Below are 24,013 nucleotides of genomic sequence, written 5' to 3'. Positions count from 1 at the left end.
CCGAATGAACGAGGGGTCAAATGAGAGATGTGGAATTGAAAGAATGGATATCAAGAAGAACTTTGAGGTAATCCAATTCAAATTGATTTGACGCTAAAGCAAGCGCAATGACGGCGTCCTGGCACGAGCGCGCATCCTTCCCTAATGCTAAAACGGCAAAATGATGAACGTCGGTGTGAAATCGTCCACCCCGAGAAGACCTCCATTCTCCTTCTACGCGTGATGCGGCGACTCCACTGCACTCGCATTCATGTGGAAAATGTTCGGACAAGAAGCGCCGAGGATACTTTTCATTGCACATCGAGGGCGCGTTGCTGACTTGTGTTGCTCTCGTAGCTCTACTGAGTGTTTCTAATATAGCATTTGCACTCCACTGCACTGATCCTGCAGCCCCCATGGGGAATCGATGCCTGCTGCCTTTTCACATTTCTATCAGCCCCTTCCACACTCGTTAGACCTCTTAATGTCATCTTCTACTCATAACTCGTTCTCATTCATGTCGTCCTTCACGTTGTTCCACTCATCCTTTGTCGCTCTTGTCACGCTTGCCTACGTTATTGTTTTCATACAGTATCTCAAAGCGGCCACTGCTCTCCATCGCTTTCCCTCCCGCTCCGTATTGTGTCATCATCCTAATCTTTTATCTTTCACTGTCCGTATGTTTACACACGCCAATTTTCTTTCGCCTTGTCCCTTTTCCTTATTCCATTTCGCCCTTATCCGTCTCTGTTTGCAGTGCCGCCGCCAAGTGTTATCCCTTCCTCCACTTCTCGCCGTCTGTCTTGGTGCAACCGGGTCTCGTCTTCAGCCCACAGCCAGGTCGGCAAACAGATTACGTCTCCAAAGACAGCCACATCTCACATCTTTATTCAACAAGCTACTTTTGCTTTAAAACTTCTACACTTTAAATGGAGAGGAGTGGCTCAATAAGAGGCCAACAGCAACGTGGCGTCATGGAATTTGGTTGGAACAAAAGTGTGCAACTGCTTGCTCTCGTCTGAATACAACATCGGTGACTTTTTGGGTTTCCACTGTAAAACTGCCTTCTACCATATGAAAAACATGTCTAGAGTGAAATCTTGTATGTGTCAAGCAGACCACGAAAAGCTCTTTTTTCTCAAGTACATTTGACTATTGTCTTCTGAGTGGACTCCCAAAAAAAATGCATTAAACACCTGCAGCTCATTCAGAATGCTGCATGTCGCGTTCTGACCAAAACAAAGTGGTTAGAGCATATAACTCCAATCCTAAAGTCCTTGCTCTGGCTTCCAGTCAGCTTTAGAATAGATTTTGGAGTTCTGCTACTGGTCTATAAATCACTAAATGATTTAGGTCCTGAATACATGAAAGAATTGCTTACGGAATACAAACCCAGCCGAGCTCTGAGATCGACAGACGTGGGTCAAATAGCGGAGCGCGGAGTCGAAAGCAATTGTGGTGAAGCAGCATCTAGCTAGTATGCTGCATACAAATGGAATAAGTTGCCAACAGAGGTGAGGTCAGCTCCAAGTGTGAATGTTTTTAAATCCAGGTTGAAAACTCTTTTTTATCATGCTTTTTAGAATATATCCACTTTTTGATCATATTAATTGCCCAGTATGCGGGGTTGTTTTTTTTTTTTCGTCATTTTTATCCTTTTTATCCCGTTTTAAATGTTTTATCTCTTTGTTTCCAAATGCCTTTAATCATGTAAAGCACATTGAGTTACCTCCTGTGTGAAATGCGCTATACAAATACATTTGCTTTGCTTTGCGCAGATTTGTTAAAGGTTGGCTTCCGTTGCCAAATGTTTCCGAACCTGCCCTTTAGCATTTCCACAGTGAAAGCTAGTCACGCTTGGCCCACAATTCTGTTCGGAGATCAAATTGGGGGGAAAAAAAGGAGCTGTGAGCTTTGACACCAACAGCCAAAACATTTTGGGTTCTTTCAATGAAACGTCTTTTCATTAGCGTCAAACCATTTAGCAGCCAACTGCTTTCTTGCAAGATGACCTTACAACCTTTCCTTGAGATTTCGGCGCTCCAGTGAGCCATCCAGTAAAACGAAACAGCATCAACTTTCACTTCCTTTCTTAATGGTGAGTGCTTGTTTGTGTTTTTTGTTGTACTATTTATATTTGATTGCCGCATTTGATTATGCACTGCATTGCCGCATACTAAAAAGTCCGCCATGCGTATAATTTCAAATGAGATGGAATCAAATGTGTTCCACTCAGATTTAGAAACCATTTGATACAGCAGTACAATATAATGACATCTACAGTATGTGTAACAATAGTCCAATGTCAGACAGGCATTAATTTAACTTGCCTTGTTTATCTTGGGATGTTTATTATTGTGGTTCGCGGGAGTGTTCAACAACTGCACTGCTCACACGGGTGAACAGGAGAGTTTATGTGTGCGACATCAGCAGGATAACACTGTCTCATTTTCATTTAATTTGACATTATCGAGCCACTTTTCCTGGTGTCCATATGCCTCTGTCTCTCATAGTATTCCATATTGCCGACAATAAGCTAACAAATGTCACCTCGCTATGACGAATGCTCAGATGATGCAGCAGACTTCTGCAAAAAAGAAAGTAAAAAAGATGGATGGTAATGCATTGTAAGGGCACCGGATCGGGATGAGCGAGGGGAGCAAAAATATGGGAGGGCGTCTTTGTCGCCTTGGCTGAGATATGGCGGCACACGACGCATATTGCTCCGAGTGTGACACATGTGGCCCGAGCAAGCAGGTGCTTCGGCCACGGAGTGAAAGAGAGTATGAAAAATTGATGTGGCCTACTTAGAGCAGCTGAGCAGAGACCGTGGAGGGAGAGAGGGCGCTACGCTGGAACGATATTAGATTCCGGAATCAAGCAAAGCATATCTTTTCCTCCTTTGTGCATTACATCACATCGTGTGTGTGTGTGTGTTGGCCCTACCACATTTGCTGCAAATGAGCTAAAGTCGAACCGCTTTTGCCCACAGCCCCGGCCCCTCGCAGCCAACTCGACACTCGCCGCCACGCAGCTCTCATTAGCCCATCTAGCACTTTTCTGGCGCTGTTTAACAAAGTGGGGCCCCTTTGGCTGCCCTCCTCCCATTAAAACGCGATGGGGGAGAGGAGCGCCGTCCCTGAAGGAGTCAGCACAATGGAAAGCGCTGCATGTTAATCAACGCTCCCAAACGCCACGCAGGGACAAGCCAAGGAAGCCTCGCCCCTTTCAGGCTGTTTACTCCGGAGAAGGTGTTAACGACTCAACAAGGATTTATTAGCGGTTATTGTATGTTGCTGAATGCATTAATTGCTGCATTCACAATGTCCTCAGCAGTTTGCCGCTACAACATATGGATTTATTTGTATTTTCAGCACCTGGTCATTACACCTACAAGAAGTGGCAATAGATACTTTTCATTGACGTCACGCCGACCACGTGCTTGTTTGTTTGTTTTGGACGGCAAGATCGTGTCTACATACCATGGCTCGGAAGCGGTAAATGTTTACTGTAATGTTTTGGCTACGATTATCATTTGATCTTTTATCTTATCTAAAACATGCGAGTTGTATTGTAGTTTTGCCATCCAGTGGGTGTAAACAAAACATGACATCACGTGAAAAGTATCTATTGCGCATTTCTTACAGCGTAATACAGAATGTAATTAATATGAAGTAGACTGGAAAACTTTTGGGGGAGTCAAACTCATCATGATATTGACTCAAGAACATTTGTGATTTGGGACCTGAGAGAGCCAATTGCCGGCTGGTTCAACCCAAAGGTGCGCAATAGGGTATAGCTGCAGCTTATAGTTCTTTATGGGTGTTATTCATTTGTGTCAGTCACGTTGGATCAGGAAAGAGTCTCCACAAAACTTCCGTTAAACTCGAAAGCAAAGAGTCTCCTTAATTTAGAAACTCACGTCAGGATGCAAAATTGGTTCCAAGGTCAGTTTTTTTTATGGTTCCCAGATCATCAGTGTAAAATGTTTTATGGCCATTTTATTGCTCATCTAACAGGTACTGTACTCATTTTCTTGGCAAAGAGCTTTTTAATTGATGTTATTACTAGTGAACGTCTCCTCTATCGTTCTATTCTATTTTATAGTTTTCGGTCACAGGAAGTAACCAAATGTTCAAAGGGCGGCTTTGAAAAAGAAAAAAGTGAAAAGGTTTAAGGACATCCTTGCGTTGATTCAGAAATGATTTGGAATTTAAAATATGATCCTGCATGCCAGCGATTTCTATTACTTCAAGTGACGTGCCTGCATACTTTCTTTTGTTGAAGTATTTGATAATATATACTGACTCCACGTTGTCGTTAAGCGACTATGTGGCCAATTTCTAATTTATGAGTGAATGCAGTTAAGCGTTGAACCTATTAAACCCCGTGCAAAAACACCTTCATGTGGAACCATTATCCGCTTTTACGGCGGCATCATCTGTGTGACCCCATATTAGCGGTAAAGACAATTAATAAGACTTAAAGGGAGCGGCTGACAGATGGTGTTATCTACAAGTAGAGGAGGTGACCTTTCAAAGTTGTCATTATGGGAAATGAGCGGGAGGTGTTTTTGGATGATGACTGCTACTACCTGGAGAAATAATGACAAGCTGCTGTGTTACATTTGATATGATTTGATTATGACTACTTTTACATCATTGGATATCCATTTTGTTTTCATTGTATGTGTATTGTTTGGCGTGCGGTGGAAAGAAAACTCGTTGGTCCTTCACAAGAAATAAAGCAACCTTGATTATGAATCTTTCAACCAATCAAGCGCCATCATGTCACCGTCCAATGCGGCGACGTGTACACCCCCCCTCCATCTCTTCTCAGCTAATGTCTTTTATATGTGCCCCCCTGAGGAAGAAAAGTTAATTTTGACATGAGGCACGAGTCTAACAGATGGAGGTGTAGCTTGCATGCGAGTCCGGTGGATGTGGATTCGAGAGCCCTAATGAAGGCAAACACACGCATAACACACAGGAACACACACACTGGACACATCACGTCTCCTAATATTTCTCGTTTCAGTCTCTAGTTCTATCGCTTAGCAATATATTGATAAATATATACCTCCTCTTAAAACGCCAAGTCATTTTTAAAAAAAATTGAGCTGCCAAACATTCATAACACAGAAGTTAACACAGTTAATCCTCCGCCAAGTCCCCCCCCCCCCCCCAAGATCCTGTCCTCTCCCTGACTGCCCATTTAAGGATTTAAAAAGAGCTTCTTCAAGGCACAGAGGAAATAATCCACTGTTTCCGTAATCCTGCGTGGATGGATGCACTCAAACCATCGGCACACATTTGCACATTTTCAAATGGCTTTGCAGTCACTCACACACAGATTCGCTTACTCGGACGTTTAAACACGCTGCAGGCTTTGCTGCCAAGTGCCCAAATGGTCTTCCCACCATGCGAGAGCCAACATTGTTCGTTATCGTGAGACTTTTTGCTAAATTTACATTTGCTTGTACAAAACATGACAAGGAGATTTGTAAAGCAAATATCACCCCAAAAACTTTTCGACCTCGCGTGAAAAACTTCCACCGACACTCTTTTCCGGCCTCATTAAGGTTGAGGACGAGTCGTGAGGCATTAAATGTACAGTAATTGTTTTGTTTCCATCCTGCCTGTAAACTGGCACAGCTTCATGGCTAATATTTGCTAGGATAACAACAAACAGCTCAATGTGCTTTAAAGCGACTCCAGAGTATCTTAAAGGCAAGGACAAAAGGTATTAAAAATTGTCTTTTCGGCCTCTGTTACCATGCTGCATGAATGGAGGCGACCATAGCAACATTTAAGGGAAATACAAAAAGTGAAGCTGAAGGACACCAACCAACAAGCGGCCAACGGACCAAAACCTCATTTAATTGGCCATCATGGGAATCTTTTCTCTCGTTCACGTCTTCCTTGTGATAGTCGGGTGTCAGCATTTGCACTCTAAAGTGCGAAGTGAAAGGTGAGGAAGGTGCGTTCAGCCGCTCATGCAGGTGCAAGAACGCCGAGTGCATTCGGGAGGGGGCTTGCCATTTCACATTCCACTTTCCGTAGAAGTCACAATCAGGAGATGGTTGCAGCTTGCCGACGTAAAGACGAGAGGAAAAGGAAGCGACGACGACGTGCACAATAGGACCGTCATGAATAAAACAAGCGTGAACTGAAACTGTGGAGTGAAACAGGCGCATGCGATCAGGCAAAATTTAACAAAAAAGACCTCAAGAAAGACCCAAAAAACAATATCAAGCTCAAACGCTTGTTGTGACAGTCTCTAAACTTTTACGAGCACATGATGAATTTGCAGTGGCAAACATCAATTAAAGAAATGTGAGGTGTAGCGCGTTGGTTACTTGTTGTTAGAACACAGCTGCCTGAATTAGCTTCAATCAAATATGAGTCAAATTAATTTGGGGATGATCATATGGAAGGTTAGAAAAAACAATTGGCTAACTGCGACTAGCAAAGCCATAGAAGATTTTTCTTTTGAATATAGTTTATATCGTGTTGCTGATTTTGTGAGCGTCTGGATGACGCCAACCAATCTTTTACTGTTATCGAGTGCTACCTTTGGACTTGTCTCTACGGTGATGGCTATTTCTATTCTTGCCCCCCAAGCGTGATCCATTTCCAAAGACCGTTACTATCAAATAAATCCTCGGCAAAACCAAGCGCTAGCTTCTCGATAAGCCGAAATCCTGAAAAGTCCAGAATGCAGTCTCACATTGCACAAGAGAATTCGCTTGCTGTTTGTCGGTCGAACTGCGAAATGGGTTCAGTATTTCGGCTTAGATTGCGTGCGTAGGAGCATCTCTGTGCAGGCGCAAAAAAAGGGCAAGAAGGCTCCCTGAAGGAAAGACCTCATTCCGAGTTCTTGCCTGTCGATATTACTGCAACAAATCAGGGCTCCCCGCTGCTGAGAGGAGCAAATAGCGCGCTCACACACAAACACACGAGCAGGCCCAACTGGACGAGGGAATTATGACCAATCTGCCCCGATACTGCTCCCTCGCTACTCGAAACTGCACGAGAGTCGTCGGAACGCGCTCAGCTTATTGAGAAGGTGCATGAGATGCTGATGCATGGGCGTGCTCGCGCCCTGAACCGCGTCCAGTACAAGTTTGGGACTCGTTAAGGTCCACGGATAGTTGCGGGAATGGATTTGAGCAACTGCAGACACCAAAACCTGGAATCATAATTGAATAGCGTACCATTCCTCATATGCTTCCAATTATACAGGACTAAGACGGCCCCCTGAAAAGAAGTGCAAAAATAGCAAATATGTAATGTTTTACTGTAGCTCCGCTGTATTGAAAACTATTTTAGACTTTAATAAAGGTAGCCAAAATATACTGTAAATGGAACAATGGGAAAAGCAGTTGGAAAAGCTTTCTGGAGACAGAAATGGCGCTGGAGAGGACTTTTTTTTTCCCATGCCAAACCAAGATTTTACATTTTTTTGTGAGCTGTGCCATCTCAAAGCTTCAAATCTTTGTTTCAGAGATAGAAGCTTTCATTTCTTCTTGGAATCTACTTTTTACTACTCATTCATTAAAAGAGACCTAAATTATAATATAAACACAGGATAGGGATACATACTAACTAAAATGAATGAAAGAATAGAAACAAAAGTAACATAAAAGCAAAAAGAAAGCAAAATAAACGAGAACATTCTGTGCAGCCCTGAGGTACTCCAGTGGGCTTTTCCCCAAACGAGGGCCGTAAAACTCAGATGCTGCCTTGCCATGAGCGCTATTTTTTTAAACTTCTGCACACAAGTCGGCTAAGTGGTGGTTAAGGGATGCGCCAATGTCTTCTGTGTCATAATTTTGCAAGGAAGGGAGTGTTATATCCCGACACTTAGATATAAGTAATACTCAGCTTGATTTTTCTCAGCCTCAATTGTGGTTGCTTATTAACCCTTCGGCCACTACATGCATTCACAGAAACAGACATAAACCCTCGTGTTCTCTGTGCCCATTCAAAAAAAAAAAAAAAAAAAAAAAAAAAGATTTGTCATGCACGCCTCGTAGTGTTTTGCGTATTGCCACTTCCCACAGTTTAATAAAGTAATCTTTATAAACAGAATAATTCATCTGCCGAAACAGCAACATTGCCAGATTGTTGACAGAAGCCCGCGATACCGTCGTAGGAGCGTCTTCATTACTTTTTAATGAATATGTTATTACTCCTTTTCTATTCAGCGTGGCGTGCGTTTGATGGATTGAAAAGAAGCACTCCAGAGTTGAGCGCATCAAAAGGAGGAGAGGCTCGCGCCCTCGCGGGGTCAAATCTGACCTTTGTCTTCCTCGCGCTCCAAGCAGGCTTTGATCCGTGGAGATGGCGCAGGCCTTCGGCGCTCTCCTTGGAATTGATTTGGTTAAGGAGACATTCATTTTCATTAGCTAATGAATAGACCCGGTTGAACCGCATGAATACTGGGCCGAGTGTATGGATTGGACGGAGGAGCGTGGTCTCATTAAGGAGAGGAGCCAAGTTGAAGTTGAGCCACTTTCTGGCCCGGCCACTTTACAAATATTGCACATCGTCTTAAAAAAAAAACAAACAATAGATATCTGGATAGTTTTTACAATATTGACACTGTAATGTTCAATAAATGTTCATCTAGATAAGATACAGTAACAAGTACTGTACTTTTTTATTTGAACAATCCAAAATAACACATTCGGGAAATTCGACTTCATTCAAAACTTAGCAGGTAACAGTTTGATGCGCTTGTTTAGGATCTTTTAGCTCGGATCTAAAGAAAAAGCCAACTGTGAATAAAAACTCATTTGAGTTGAGCATTGCCTTGGTGGAGGTCTTCACTGGTTGTTTTGTTTTGTTCAGTTCTTAAATTACCGGTGGAGACGCCGATAGCTTAGAAATCAAGTTTTAAATGATGATCCGAATAGCTATGCGATGCACAATTAACAATCACGCCGTGATGTGGAACTGCCGGGTTTAATGAAGGAGAAGGAGCGGAAATAGGAAAGAAGACCAGCGGCAGAGCCAGAGAAGCTGAAAATGAACAGCAAGACAAACAGATGGTTTCGGCTTTCTTGCTCCGGGCTCTTCATATTCACAGAAATCACTGTGTGAGGATGAAGCCAGACGATGACCATGATGTGTTGAAGCGCTGACTCCGCATCTGCATATACGTCTCAAAAATATACCAAGACTAAAAAGAAGTACGTGAGAGAGGAAAAATGAAGAGAGACATCATCAACAGGCATCACGTGAGCAAATATATGGCGACTGCCGTACAGTCCGTCATCGCTCCGATTTGAAAGATCAATGTTACTTGTCAGAGGTTTGCCTGGCATAATTTTAACCAGTCCCCTTGAAACTTTCAGGTTTCTTTATTTCTCCCTTTTTTTATACACTGTGGATTCTTCCTCAACAGGTACAAATAAGCGGCTGACTGATGAGCGGAGAATCAGCCCAGCAGTATAAATGGGCCTGGTCCACATCCAGTACATGACACAGGCCCTAAAACAAGAAATAGGGAGTGCAAACTGTCCTATAATTCCTGAACTTTGGCCTGAGTTTTGACAAAAGTTATCATTGTTATTGTGACATCTGGGAACTGTTTTAGACTGTGCATAAAGCGCTTATGGTTTAAAAAAAAAAAAAAAAAAAAAAAGCCCCGCATTACAGCCAAGTCTTCAAACAGAAACATCACCAGCCTGAAATCCATGAGCGAGTAAGTGAGTAGTCCCCTGTGGCACTTCACTTTGTACACACTGATACGCTAGCAGCTTAAACGGGTGGTGAATGATGGATGCGGGCGAGGCTTTGTAGCGTGGCCATCTGCTCCAACCTGACAGGCAGATTCAGAAGATTCTTGCTCAGTTCAGCGAGCTCGGAGTCCGTCGCGGTGTTTGAATACAGCGGGCACGCGCACGGGATTCGTGTCCGGAGAGGCGAGTGTCGGCTTTATTAACGCGAGAGCCCCATGACCTCCACTGAGATGATTTTCATTCCCGCTATGATAATGAATGATGAGTGATAGCTACTGCGCACTCCCAAGCCCGAAACGAACCCCCCCCCCGCTCCCTTTCTCCATCGCGCCGCATTTTCAATAGCGTGCACTTTGTCACTCTAATGTGCTTTAATTGCCGTGCTCCGTTTCTACAAAAGGGCAGCTCGATGCTAACCATAGCCACTCGAAACACACTTTCACTTCACTTGTGCGGCTCCAGACGGAAAAATGACTGCACTTGCTTCGTGTGCCAGAGGGAACGTGACGCATTGATGAGGAGGGAAATGCATGCTGGGATTTTGCATGACTCGCCGGGAAATGATGGGGCGGTTGTTTGTTTTTTCTCGTTTTTATCCCGTTGGTTCTGCCTTGTTGGGCACCTGTAAATGCTTCCGAATTCGGCAAAGATGTGTTTCAATCATATGATGCAATCTGAGCTCACTCAGCCACTCATCTTGTCCGTCCGGAAGGTTAACAGAGGAGCGTTGTGCAGCAAGCAGCTTTGCCCTTTATGACAAAGAGTTGGTGCCAATTAAAGACTAGGACTACGGCAATGGAGGGATCTAAAAGTGTGTGTGTCTGTGTGTGTGTATTTCTCTGTCACGCCAGCCGTCTCGCGCTCGGCCTGGAAATGTCAGCTATTCATCTTGTGAGGACACATTTTATTCAAATATTTGCCCGTATTACCGCTTCCTGCTCCTCCTCGTTCTCGCGGCTCGCAAACTATTTATTTTGTGTCACATCCCGAACGAAGAGTTCAGTCGGCTGAACAAGAAAAAAAAAAAGTCACTGCCGTTTTGTATTGTTTCCCAACATGCGATGGAAAATTACTCGAAGCATTTTCCGGAAGATTTTTTTTGGGGCTCGTTATGGCTGCTGAGGCAAAGGACCTTCTTTGGTGATGTTATTAATAACCCTTTTCATGTTGTGAGCATGCATTGCTGCTGCCTCACCTCATTTACAGCTTTATGATTGGAGTCTCCTGGATCGTCGCATCAGAAATGTGGATCATGAAGTTGAATATTAAGACCTCATCTATCAGCAAATCTACAATGTTTGGTTGTGAATATAAAACAGAATATATGTGCATGAATGTGAGGGGCGGAGGAAGGTCCCTTGCTTCAGCAGCTGTAATGAGCCCCAAAAAAAAAATTCCATCGCGTGTTGGGAAACAATACAAAACGGCAGTGACTTTTTTTCTCTTCGGGATGTGACACAAAATAAATAGTTTGCGAGCCGCGAGAATGAGGAGGAGCAGGAAGCGGTGATACGAGCAAATACTTGAATAAAATGGATCCTTAAAAGATGAATAGCAAGAGTGAAGCTCCAGAGAGAAGAGATAGTGAGGGTGGACGACTTCAAATACTTGGGGTCAACAATACAGAGCATTAGAGAGTGCGGTAAGGAAGTGAAGAAACAGGTCCAAGCGGGGTGGAACTGTTGGCGGAAGGTGTCTGGGGTTCTATGTGACAGAAGAGTCTCCGCTTGGATGAAGGGGAAAGTTTATAAAACAGTGGGGAGGCCGGTGATGCACGGACAATCCTGAATCTTGACTTCTTGTCTTATAAATCTGCAGTGTACATTTACATGCAAGTAATAATCTCTGAAGCCCTCCATTAATCCATTATGATGTCTGATCTTGTGTGGAAAATACGCGAAGTGGTAAGAAGGTCACTCAAAGTGCAAAGCTGGCTGGCTGCTTTACAGTTCCCGATGTCCAGGGGCACCAAATCCATGCTAGTTGAATGATCCTGATATCTCCCTTTTGAAAATAGTGCCATGCTGCTACCTGAATGCAGAACTCTGAAGTAGGATTTACCTCCTAGCCTGGCTTGGGACTTTTCTAAGTGACCAGTAACTGGACACAGTGGCACAACAAAGAAGGACTTTAGAGATTTGGAGATGTAATTTATCTCCAACATTTGACTCAGGCTGAGTCTTACACCTTTGTAACATAAAAGTATGGGCAAATGGATTTCTTTTTATTCAAAGATATAATGGAAGTACTTATCGGAGCATCTGCAGAGAGTAAGATATGGCAATAATAATCCAAAGATTAACTCTTTACCTTCCTTCACACCTATGAACTGTTTGTGGTCTACTGTTAATCTAACATGCACATCCCAAAACAGAACGGCCAGAGGTGAGATTACCAAGCAGAAGTGTAAACTATGAGGCAGACGTGCAAACCACATGCTCCCCCGATAGCAACGATCTGAGAAACATGCGTATCTGATATATGGAGAGTAATATCTTTCAATCGAGAGCAATAAAATGGAATATGACAGTTCGGTTTGTATGCCTGTTATTGATAACGTGTGTTTTGTAAGGCACGTAGTGCCCACAGGCATAATTGAAAGTCAGGTCAGCACTTGCACCTCCACTCGGCATTCATCCTCACATCAGAAATATAAAGGAAGACTCTTAACCAATCGCGTAAAAGAGAAAGAACAGCCTCAAATCACGTTAGGTTCATGATCTAAGCTGCCGGCTGTGCTGTCGTGCAACAGTCAGGGCTGGGAATGTAACTCTTATCATGGGAGCTACACTTTAGCTGTTCGAGCATCGCATAGTAAATTTCCTGCGGTTTTGCAAAACTTGCCCTTGCACAACTGCGGCTGTATGAAAAAATAATGCAACACGGAAACGCGCGGTCTGAACTCTTGACCTCATCCCTCATAATGAGCCACATTACTATACAGTACGGCCGTTCGTCTCGCTTCGCACGCGTTTTCGGGTGACGGAGTTGCATGTTTGTGCTGCATAATGTAAGGATGTGCGTGCGACGACGTCGTCATGCAAAATGCATGTCGCTAAGTGCTGTCACCGGACAAGAAGCGAGCGAGGGGATGGCGGCGAAGCGAAAGCGCCGCGGTGTTACGCAAGGCTGCATTCGGCGCGACGTCAACGGTACATTAAGATTAAGGGCTGCTCTGTCATTTTTAGTCAACTACTTCAAAGTTGTTTTGCTAGCAAAAGAGAACGACATAAATTTTAAAGGAGGCACACATGTGGACGCAGTGGACGGAGATCAGCTCTGACAGCTACTTTTTTTTTTAACTCTTATTTTAGCAAAACATATATTTTGTATTCATCTGTTTAGAGCATGACTCAATCCCAAACAGAAACTCTTGACACGCGCAAACCGGATAGAAAAGGTCGACACACCCCTGTTCAAATGGCAGCTTTTTGTGATGTCATAAAACTCTGACTAAGATCATTTCAAAACTAACCCCGTACTTCAAATTTTCAGAAAGGGGCAGTAAAAATACAAAACTGAAACAATGACGTTACACAAGTGTGCTCGCCCATTCATAACTGAAACGTAACCATTTAACATCCGAACTCACGTTATTGATTATTGATATGCGACAGATCATCACGCTGCAAATCTGCACGACGAAAGTGCTCAATGAGGCTCAAGCCGACTGAGACGCACTGTCGCGTGTGATTGCTTCCGCCTGTGTCGACACCGTGGAGTTCCCGAGCGTCCGTATGTTCCTGCTCGCTTTGTCGAGCAGATCTCAGGATTAGCGGCGAGTGAAAAATGAAAGCGTTGCAGAAAAGCAATCTATAGCTTCATTTTTTTTTTTTCAACCAAATGCAGCACCTGGTGAACAAATTCAGAGGAGCAAGAAAGAACCACTGATTCATTCCATCTTTCTTAAGTAAATAAAATAGTCAAACTTGCAGCTAATAGCGTCGAAGCATGCCCACGGTCGCTGAACGACAGCACCAAAACAGCCTCCACTTTGACCATTCATTTCCGCCGACTCGTAATGCCATATTTGATGCTCCATTGTCATTTTCTGTAAAAGCATGCTCCCCCTCCACCACGCATCCATTGATTCCTGTGAGGCAGTGACATTGTGCAAACAACCCTTCTTAATGGGGAGAATCCTGTTTGGTATAGAACACCTTCCCTTTTCATTGCAAGCGGAAGTCTTAATGCAGCGAGGTGGATTCCATTCGATCAGAGCGGCTCCATCACAGCGAGAGCTTCACAGACCAAATTCTCCGCTAATCCCTGTTTTGCTTGAGGGCTACAAGCGCAAGCGAGGTGCCACAGCGCAGTGGTCCCAGATCTCAGGAGGGGAGAAAATGAGTGTCGTTTTCTTTATTATTATTATTATTATACGCTTTTTTTGCTAGCATGACAATGTGCAGTTATGCAAAAAAAATTATTTTGTTTTAGCAATGGAAACATGCGAGGGCGTGCAACCACGCACACATGTACAAATGTACACGAGCAAGCACGCTGATTACAATACATGCATGTGTAATGCAATTTGCATCTGGTTTGTGGCAAGATTTGCAGTATATGCGTTATCATGGCACAGTGTGCAATGGACCTTTCCGACCTGTCAATCACTCATACAATAATACCCAATCGGATAGCCGCATTGTCTTAACCCCTGGCTTGACACGACCCTCTCGTCATATTGCCCCACAAGCAATGCTGGTTGTCAGTGGCGTGCGCTTGGAAAACTTAATGTTACGAAGAAAATGGTCCTCAGACCTGCAATTCTGATGAAAGAATCTTGCTAGGTTACAAGGGGGCCGGTTGATTAATTTTCCAAAGTCTAAAACACAGTTGACGAAGTGTCTACGATGGATTAAGGCTCGCAGAAGAGCGCATGTACAACTAAATGTGAACAATGTCAACAAACAAAAGGCTGTATGTTTGAAGGTCAGTGAGGGAGAAGTATCTTCTCTGAGTTTGATTGAATTATTACCAGTGCTTTATACATTGCAGGAGAACAACTTTCACTTTGTTAGTGTATCACTGACGTGCTGAATTAAGTGTGTCATGTTTGATGCCGAAGAGTCGGGTTAGTAATATGTAAATGCGCCATCTAATGCAAGAGAAATGTCTATTTGCCAATTTGTATCACATCAAACTTTTAAGACAGAGGACTGGCTTCGATTACGAGCCACGTCAAACTAATACACCCACTCACTTATAAAGATTACATTGATATTACTCGTGATCTTTCCAAGTAAAAAGTACTCACCCTGCTGTACATGTGCAGTACGATTCCAAACTTTTTTGCATCGATCGCCAACATTTCGCTGTAACGCTGACATTGCGTCCTGCTCCGTCCAAAATCTTAATTCCGTGGACATATTCATGTGTGAAATAGTTGAGACCTCCCTGTAGAACTCTCTTCTGTCTGACGCATTTGGCAAAAAGCATTCCTCATTATTATCAAACGTGTTCTGTTCAATCGCCATTTTGGAATCTTGTGGGACATGGCTAAGGGGACGGAGCTTGAGATCGCCATCCATTGACGTGCACGTTGACCTTATAAAACAAAAATGAGAAAAATGCCCAAAATTGTAAAAAATCCAATTGTTCTCTCTGCTCTCAAACACTGTGGGCGTGTCCAGTGAGTGCACGGAGAGCACGCCCTGCTCCGATGTCAATCAAATACCGCTTCAGAAATGGAAAAATGGATCCTCGGATAACACATTTCTTATGCTTGCTCATAACTCCACATTTGTATGGGCAAAAATATTGCCACTTAGTCTCTAGTGGCTGCAGTATATCCCACCAGGTTGTTAAGCGGCTTTTTTTCCATGCCAAAACAATTAGACGCTTGAAAGCAGCCAAGCCAGCCCGAAGCCCCAGTCCACATGTTGCCTGTCACATTAGACTTTTGTGTTTTTTTTTACCCCCACTCATTCTTCAGCCTACGCTCAGTGCACACACTCACGGCCCAACAACGAGGCACTCTAAAAGGGGCCGGAAGCCCCACACTGTGGCTGTCACGTCAGGGAAGACACGTATTGTGGTTGCAGGCATATCTAACTAGCTAACTGGATAATCACTCCTAGAAAAGAACATTTAGGGAAAGTGAAATGGGGAAAAATGTAGTTAAAAATAAATCTCTGGATTCACTTTAAAGGGTGGGAGAGAGGGGGACTCAGAAACACATGAAATACATTTTAAAGGGGGGGGGGGAGATGAGAGCACTTCTTGCTTGCGCAGAGGTCACCAGGAGAGTTGCCATCGTCACACAGAATACCTTAATCACCCCTCTAATGATGCGGTCCCTCCCTCGCTCGGGGCGAACGCAGCCCACAGCAGCCTAATGTTAACAAATCACCACATGCACGCGCACGCGTGCCACACACACGACACCATTTAGAAGCCAATTAAAGAGAGGGATGGATAAGGACGACAGTAAGAGTCCAAAAACACGACATTCCTCCTTGTCAAAACTCAAAGCTGTTGCTTTGCTTTGCAGTCTGTCTCCTAATTAGTGTCCAGCCATCGCTCACTTTCTTGTTTTTCCTCTGCCTGGCGCGCTCGTAGGTGCGTTTTAACATTTACACAGACTCTCAGGGAAAACGGAGCATTTTGTCTTGGTAATTGGTGCTTGGGAAATGGGAATCCAAATGCGGCAGCTTCATCAAAGCGATAAAATCTCGGGGAAAAACGTCTCTTCATCGGTTGTTGTTGTTGTTTGTTTTCGTGTGCGTCTGCCGGACGAAATATCGATATAGTTTATGGGGCTTGTATCAATGGTTGTCAACGTGGACACTGGATACAAGGCAAGTTTTACAGTAGCAGCCTTCCCGGCGGTTTTTACAACTAAGTTTTATTCAAGCCAATCTTCTGTCTGACCATGCGACAAATTTAACTGCCTTTGTCATTTTTGTGTCTGGATCTGTTTGGTTTGCCTAGTTCCTGGCTTCATGGTCAGCAGAACATTTGCTATTCCACAAAATCCGAGAAAGAGATGGCACCGAGTGCAGGCCTCCGCCAAGGCCAAACAATAATGTCACAGTAGGGAAGAAAAAGTGGACAAGTCCTTTTCAAAGTAGTCTTAGTGTCCTCGTACAGAATCTGACCAAAAAGGATGTGGATTCCTCTCAATGGATGAATTTCAAGCGTCGTAGTGAACCTTGTTCAAATTTGCATATTAGCTGGTGCGCCTCATTGTGAGCTATAAAAATACGGTTGTCACGGCGAATCGGGAAGTCGCTCTGAAGCCGCGGCGCGTCTGCGGATATATTGAACTGCAGCGCAGTAAAACCGAGAAGGGAATGTGAAACGGCTGAATCTCTTTGGCGGAACAAAATCCACTTTTCACCCGCCTGCGATGCCGTCAAATCAAGTGGCTTGTTTCGCCGAAAATAGTTAAAAAAAAAAAAAAAAAGACGAAAACTCCAAATAACTTAAAAGCCATCTGAATATGTTTGCAAGTCGAGCTGCTTACTGGTGCAAATTAGGCAGCCATAAAGGTCCCATTTGTTCTCTTTTAGACACACATTGGAGACTATTTTGAAAAGGTATTTTGTGGGGGAGAAAATATAAATCCGCCTGAGTGACAGTGAATATTGCAGGTGCAAACGCAGTCAACTGGTAAAAATAAAATCGTGAAGGCTGACTCACTTAAATGAAGAAACAACAAGGTACATTTTTTGGGGAATGTATTTACAGCCTAGCTTTCTCCAGACAGATAAGATTATTAAAAAAAAATGTTGATTTGGACAGGATATCTTCAAATGAGCAATATTTTTGTTGTTGTTCATTTGTCCACAACTATATAAACCATTAAATGCTCTGGCATAACAAATCAAATTACAAATATGCTTAAAATAAGGTGGGGAGCACGTCCGCTTCACCGTTTCTGAGGTTTGGGGTTTACTTTCATTTGGAGTTGGCCAGCCTTGCCTCAAACATCTCCACTTGGTTCAAAATGTCGGCACTTGCCTCTTAACTGCAACACGTAAGAGCGAGCACATGATTGTCCTTCTGGTCTTCCTCCATTGGCTGCAGGTCAGCTGACCAGCTGCTCTGGAGGTAACAAACTCCATCAATGCAGCGGAGTAGCGGCTCCATACTGAGCCCCTCCCAGATGACCGTGCTTCTCACCTTATCTTTAAGGGAGAGTCCGGACACCCTGCGGAGGAAACGCATTTCGGCCGCTTGTATCCAGAATCTTGTTCTTTCGGTCACGACCCACAGCTCGTGCCCATAGGTGAGGGTAGGAACGTAGATCGACTGGTAAATTGAGAGCTTTTCCTTTGGAATTAGCTCCCTCTTTACCACAACGGACCGATACAAAGTCCGCATCACTGCAGACGCTGCACCGATCCGTTTGGTCGATCTCCCGCTACATTCTTCCCTCACTCGTGAACAAGACCCCAAGGGTCTATAGTCTCGGATTTGGAGGTGCTGTACCGTAAAAAGAAAAGGGAGCTCGGCTTGGTTTTCAGTGCTCATTACTTTATAGTGTTACCGTCAGCAAAATGAATTAGTTCAAGTGCACTGAAGCTGATGAGCAAATGTCATTAGCACCCAAAGACGATGCGTTGTTTGAGAGGCAAAAACGAATGGACGGAAAATTGATGAAATTGGCCGACATTGGTGCGCAACGAGCGACCTTGAGCGAAGGCCGATGACGCGGTCTCGAATGACGGCCTAAACCTTCACTCTAACCCCGGTGTCACATTACCAATTGTCTGCCTCTAATGGACATCCTCTTCATTACCTTGAGACAGTCTGACTGAAAATGGCCTCATTGTTTGAACTTAAACACGCAATCGCCTTTACACACAGGGGTAAAAAAAAACAAAATAGAATGGATCACTCAGTGTATAATAAGTGCTCAGCAAGTATGTTTGTCTAATGATCTGTAGCGCATTAGCAAGCAAGGGATTTGGCTTCAGGGGTGAACGTGGGACGAGTGAAAAGATGCATGCGCTACATTCAGAGGCTCACGCAAGCACGGAGTTTTGAGTTTCCCAACACCCACGCACGCGAACATCTTTCACAGGTCGCACCGCGAGAAGCGACGACGCTACTGATTATACGCGGGTGCTCTGCGGGGGATCCGTGCGACTTCTGGATTTAACAGGAAGAATTAATCATCGGGATGGTTGTTCTTCAAGTCACCCGCTTGTTAATAGCGACTAACGGGAGGAAATATTTTACATGTCGGTAAACTGTTTTTGTCGTCGTGCGCCTTTATGGCGAAATGAATATGTGGAGCGCCACGCAGAACGACTGGAAGATTTAGATGTGTGTATTTAATGAAAAAAAAAAAGAGGATCCGTGAAAACTGTTTCCATGTGTTGGATAAGAACTCCTGGCTATACATAAAACACAAATTCAGAGTTAATGGAAATACAAGTAATCTGTTCCAAAGACTAACTATTATAAGATGTTTCCCCCCCCCCAAGTCATTACAGTTACTCTACTGTAAAATGTAAAAACAATAAAACTGCCTGATGTGAAAGCTGACACTGGAGTTTTATGTGCGGATCAGGCCGCAAGACAAATTTGGCGTCTGACGATGGCACTATGTCAGACTATTGCCATAAAATCCCGACACGTCTCGGTTAAAACACAGGCCGCACTACGTGGCATTTATTACGATATCGCCTTATCTCCCGTCTTTTACTGGGTTTGTGCGACTTTATGGGTTGATATTCTCCAAAAATCTTGGTTGAATCCCAAATTGCATGACTTCAAGGGCACTGGACTTTAAACGTTCCACTGCATTTGTTTACTTTGAATAATGCTGTTATGCACACATAAAGTCTAAGCTACAGTTCCTTTTCTTTTCTTTTCATTTTTCTTTTTTTTTTAATCCTATTTTGCTGTTTGGTCAAGCAGAAATGAGGATCTGCATCCCTTCTATGGCAGAGTCAGTTCCAATTATGCCTCTTTGAACTCTCCCTAGTGGGTGTGGCTAGCAATGTAGTTATGTTCTCATCATATTTCCCAAAATTCTTTATTCTTGATGCAGAATTTGCCGCATTGCACGTTTTGTTTTTTAACGTCCTCGCTTCAAACCTAATCATGTTGCACCATAAGCACATGTATTGCACTGCCAGTAAAGGTTATTAACATAGCAACGCTGTCAACATATGCCGGGTCGTCATAGTGGCTGCTCTTGAGTGCTTTGCACTGACCACGGACGTGTGCATGCATGTGCAACCTTAAAGACACACAACCGCGAAGAAAGGCACATCTTTTTTTTTTTTTTCCCCCGTACAGCTCCTCGTGATGCCAAGGCTCCGCTTTTACGCTCTCTTAGGGTTGACATATCTATGACTAATGCACGTGTGCCACCACCATCTCGCTTATCATGTGCTGTGGGTGTGCAGGGATGCCTTTAGCTGCTACATTCACTTGATTTGTGTACCGTCAGAACCCATCAGGGTAAGACATGGGGGTGGGGTGGGGGATGTTGTTGTTGGTTTTTTTTCCCCCTCATGCGGAGAAACAGGTCACGTTAAGGCCAACTGTTGAACATGGTCCATTGTAAATGATCACAGCCTGAATGCAAACTCACCAGAGTGCCCCGTGGATAAATTGTGACTGATGTTATTCATGAAAAAAAGGCAGTCAAAATGGACCCATCCGTTTTTTCACCACACAACAGGATTTTGACGTATATGGCTTTTTGTCACTCCCGCCATGAAAATCCTCTCGAGGGATATGTTTTCCAGAAGAAGCAGGAAGTGACGTTAGTAGCAGATGCCGGCTCAGGCGGTCCCGTATGTTTCAACTAGTTTTACTTGCTGGAAGGTAGCTCTTTGTTCCTTTGTGTTAGCCAAAATGCCGGCTCGTTGTATTGCTGGATATTCTTCGAACACTTGGGAGGATGGATTCATTCTTCATACTTTTCAAAAAGACCTGGTTCGTCGTGAAAAATGTATTGCACGGGTGCAAAGGACGAGAGCTTTGTGGGTTCCAAATGACAGGTAGGTGTGGATACAGCAACTAAAAAATAAGCAATAGTTGGGGGTGGGGGGTAATCCTCTCAGAATGTAACAATAGATCCACGCACGTAAATCAGGGGTGCTAAATGTGTCGATGTACCCGTCTGCGCCACGGAGAGCTCATCGCGGCGCCACCTGGGTGGCTCATACATACTGTCTGGGAGTCTGCTGTAAGTTACAAATGATCCGCATATCATCTAAATATGCCTCAAAACGAAACGAAACGATAGGGTAATATTGCCCCGGTCACTTCACTCGATTGTGTCCGCAGCAGATGGCTTCGGTGGCGCCTCGTCCGTGGCGGACGGCTTCGGCCGGGCTGGCTCATACATACTGTTTGGGAGTCTGTCGTTAGTTAGAAGTGATCCGCATATCATCTAAATACGGCACAAAACGATAGGGTAATATTGCCCCGGGCACTTCACTCGATTGTGAGACGTTCTCTTCTTCGAAAAGAGCTTCCGTGTCAAAAGGGGTGTGTCCGTCTCCTATGGTAGGGGCCACAGTATGTTTTCAATGGCGAATGTTACAATGTGATGTCACGGAAAGAAGATGCAGCCAATATGGCGACCACTTGGATGTCGAATGAGACATCCACAACTTTGCGCTTGGATGACACGCTCTCCGCTCATATTTATTTTTTCGTATAGACATTGAAGTGAATAATGTTAGATGTATTTTTTCATTACAATATATATTTTAGAATATTTATAGGGATGACACTTGGGCTTTAAGATAAGGCGCTCCTCGTAGGTCAAACATGCCAGAAAGCAGATGCTTCCTAAAGAGGCTTAGTGAAATTAATTAAGGTGTCTTCGTAAAGTTGGTGACACGATTTGCACGATGATGCCGTGCTTTAAAACCCTCAATTCCTAAATTGAGGTTTAAGATTAGGTTGCATCTCAATTACACAGGGGGGTTGCATGAACACTGAGCTGACAGAGAACAAAGGTAACGCATGCGAGATGCAATACATGTACGCCACATGTATCAAAGAAAGATAACACAGGCAATTTTTAATTGAAGCAGTGAGAGTATGTTTATGTATTAAGTATGTTTATTTTGGGAGTTTGCAATGGTGTCAAAGGAGCCTGCAGGTGCTGCTGCATGTAATTTAAGACAATTAAAAACTCTTAGTATAACAATCTTCTGGTGTACGGCGCAAATACTGTATATAATGTCATAATATAAAAAATACAGCAATGTAAACTTCAATCAATCACTGCAGTTCTAGGAGCAACAAAGAGAATCAGTGAGAGGGGAAGAAATCATTTTTACTCTTACGTCTTCCTTATTAGCGTCATGGCTACATTTATATCAAACACCCAAAATTATGCGTGTAAAATGAAGACCAGGAATCGTCGTCAATATTTGAAAACATGTCCCTGATATCCAACTTTCATTCCTGTGATAACTTGATGCAAACCCCCGATCGAGTTGAAGTCACGTTTTTTTATTTATAGGCGCTTTGGCAGTGAGCGAAGTGAGCCGCAGCTCTCATGTTAGCAAATTGAGGATGCGGCTACCATGTACTCTAAAATGATATACAGGAAGGTTCTTTATTATTTAATGATACTTGATGAGAACTGTGAGTACTCAGCTTTCCAGTATCTATCACGATACGCACTCGGGGCCTCGGTGTGCTTATCGCTCTTTGACATAATCCCAACGAGGAAAATGCAAATGTTTCAAATGTGGAATGTTGACGCGACGTTCATGTATTGTTTTCAAACCTGAGCAGACTCCAGTGAAGATGAGCATTACGGAAAATGGAAGGATAATATTTACGTACATAACCATTATGATATTAAGATTAACTCGCTCGAAACAGCAAGGGAGCACAAGAAATACATTTTCAAAATTCTTCGAGCGGCATTACCATATCCTTTCAGAATGACTTTGGGTTAGGGGTCATTAAATATGACACTGATTCAAAGATATCAAATCCAAAATAAAATGTAATGTGGAAAAATCTCGTCTTCCCGTAAGGATGCAAAAAACACATTTAGTTGAAGAAGAAAACAATTTTCCCCTAAAGTGTTTGAATATAATAAACAGCAAACTCACTTTTTAAGTTAAGTTTTACTTGTAGAAGGACATAGAGGGATTTAATTCCAATTTGAGGGTGACTTGACAGAGAATATTTGGAAAGTGAGGGGGGCGGGGGGGGGGTATCTTTAGTTCAAAGACATGACTCACGTGCGCACAGTCTACAAGTGAAGATACTCCAGCCTGTCTGATAACACATTAATGTGATTAAAATCCTTCTGTACTCGCTTTGATCGACCGACTGCGCACGCTTTAGATATTCCCCTTAAAATGTCCGCCGCGTTGGACACAAACCTGACGAACGGTACCTGACTGCAGTGGTCAGATCAAACCGGTCTTCCGCTGGCCTGGCATGAACCGGACTGAGCGCTCGGGCCCCGTGGGGAATCCCGGTTGCATGTCTGGCCCTAATTAATGCCCTTCATCGCAGCGTCTTGTTGGAGCTGGAGATAGAGAGCGAGAGAGAGAGAGTCAGTACAGAAAGAGCGCATTAAATATTGATTTTATTTGTATAAATACCCACAGCGTTAAGCCCAGCGTGACCCCCTCTTGCTCGGCTCCGAGCAGTTGTGGCTGAAAGAAGCGGAGAATATTGCGTGAATCTCCCGCAATGCGACATTACGCCTGCTCAATCAAACGGTTACAAAGGCCACCGGTCCTTCGCGTGATTTACGCCGGATTATTGGCCCATCAGCTCGCGGCGCATAACGGTTATTTTCCAATGAGTTATCTGGAGAATAGTTTGGCACAAGCACTCGAGGAGGTTGAAGTACACTTGCTGTAGTGTTACTCGGTGGTACTTTGACATGATGACAGACAGACAGAATAGAGAAGGTAATTACTTTCCTCTCTCTCCAAACTTGGCTCTCTCTTCTCCCGGCTTGGCCGCGGTCCAGTCGACGCCATCGGTTGCTGCAGTTCCTGCCTCGGTTGCTGCGATTTGGCCCAGATGAACTCGCTTCGTCCTGTGTGGGCACGGAGGAGATTACAATATAAATAAATACAATTTCGAATGTAAAAAATGTTCACGCATCCATTTGAAAGTCGCGTACGACCCGTAACTCCAGTCATGCCTGTGGCGTAGTGGTTAGCACAGGGGTGCCCAGACTTTTTTACCCCAAGATCTACTTTTCAAGAAGCCAGCCTCTCGCGAGCTACTGATGATGACGCTCCTAAATCGTTTTAAGGTTAATGTTATGTTGCCACCTATATTTAAAATACAGAATTACCTTTTTGTGCACTGTGTTGTCTG

General features: G+C 43.8%; 1 protein-coding gene across 2 annotated transcripts in view; it reads right to left on the bottom strand.

Annotated features, from left to right (window-relative positions):
• LOC133499050 (tissue alpha-L-fucosidase-like) overlaps positions 1-24,013 on the bottom strand; it is a 96,293-nt gene that overhangs the window by 23,583 nt on the left and 48,697 nt on the right. Inside the window, exons 9-11 of one of the 2 annotated variants that reach the window (XR_009794531.1) lie at positions 23,604-23,726; positions 23,285-23,334; positions 23,070-23,204 (exon numbers count right to left, since the gene is read on the bottom strand). The gene's annotated coding sequence lies outside the window, so the exon portion shown is untranslated. Of the gene's footprint in view, positions 1-23,055; positions 23,205-23,284; positions 23,727-24,013 lie in introns of those variants that run through there. The other variant, XR_009794533.1, reaches the window with a different exon arrangement.

The sequence above is a fragment of the Syngnathoides biaculeatus genome, chromosome 1 (assembly GCF_019802595.1).
Source record: "Syngnathoides biaculeatus isolate LvHL_M chromosome 1, ASM1980259v1, whole genome shotgun sequence".
Classification (NCBI taxonomy): Eukaryota; Metazoa; Chordata; class Actinopteri; order Syngnathiformes; family Syngnathidae; genus Syngnathoides; species Syngnathoides biaculeatus.
This window is presented reverse-complemented; position numbering and strand designations above follow the sequence as displayed.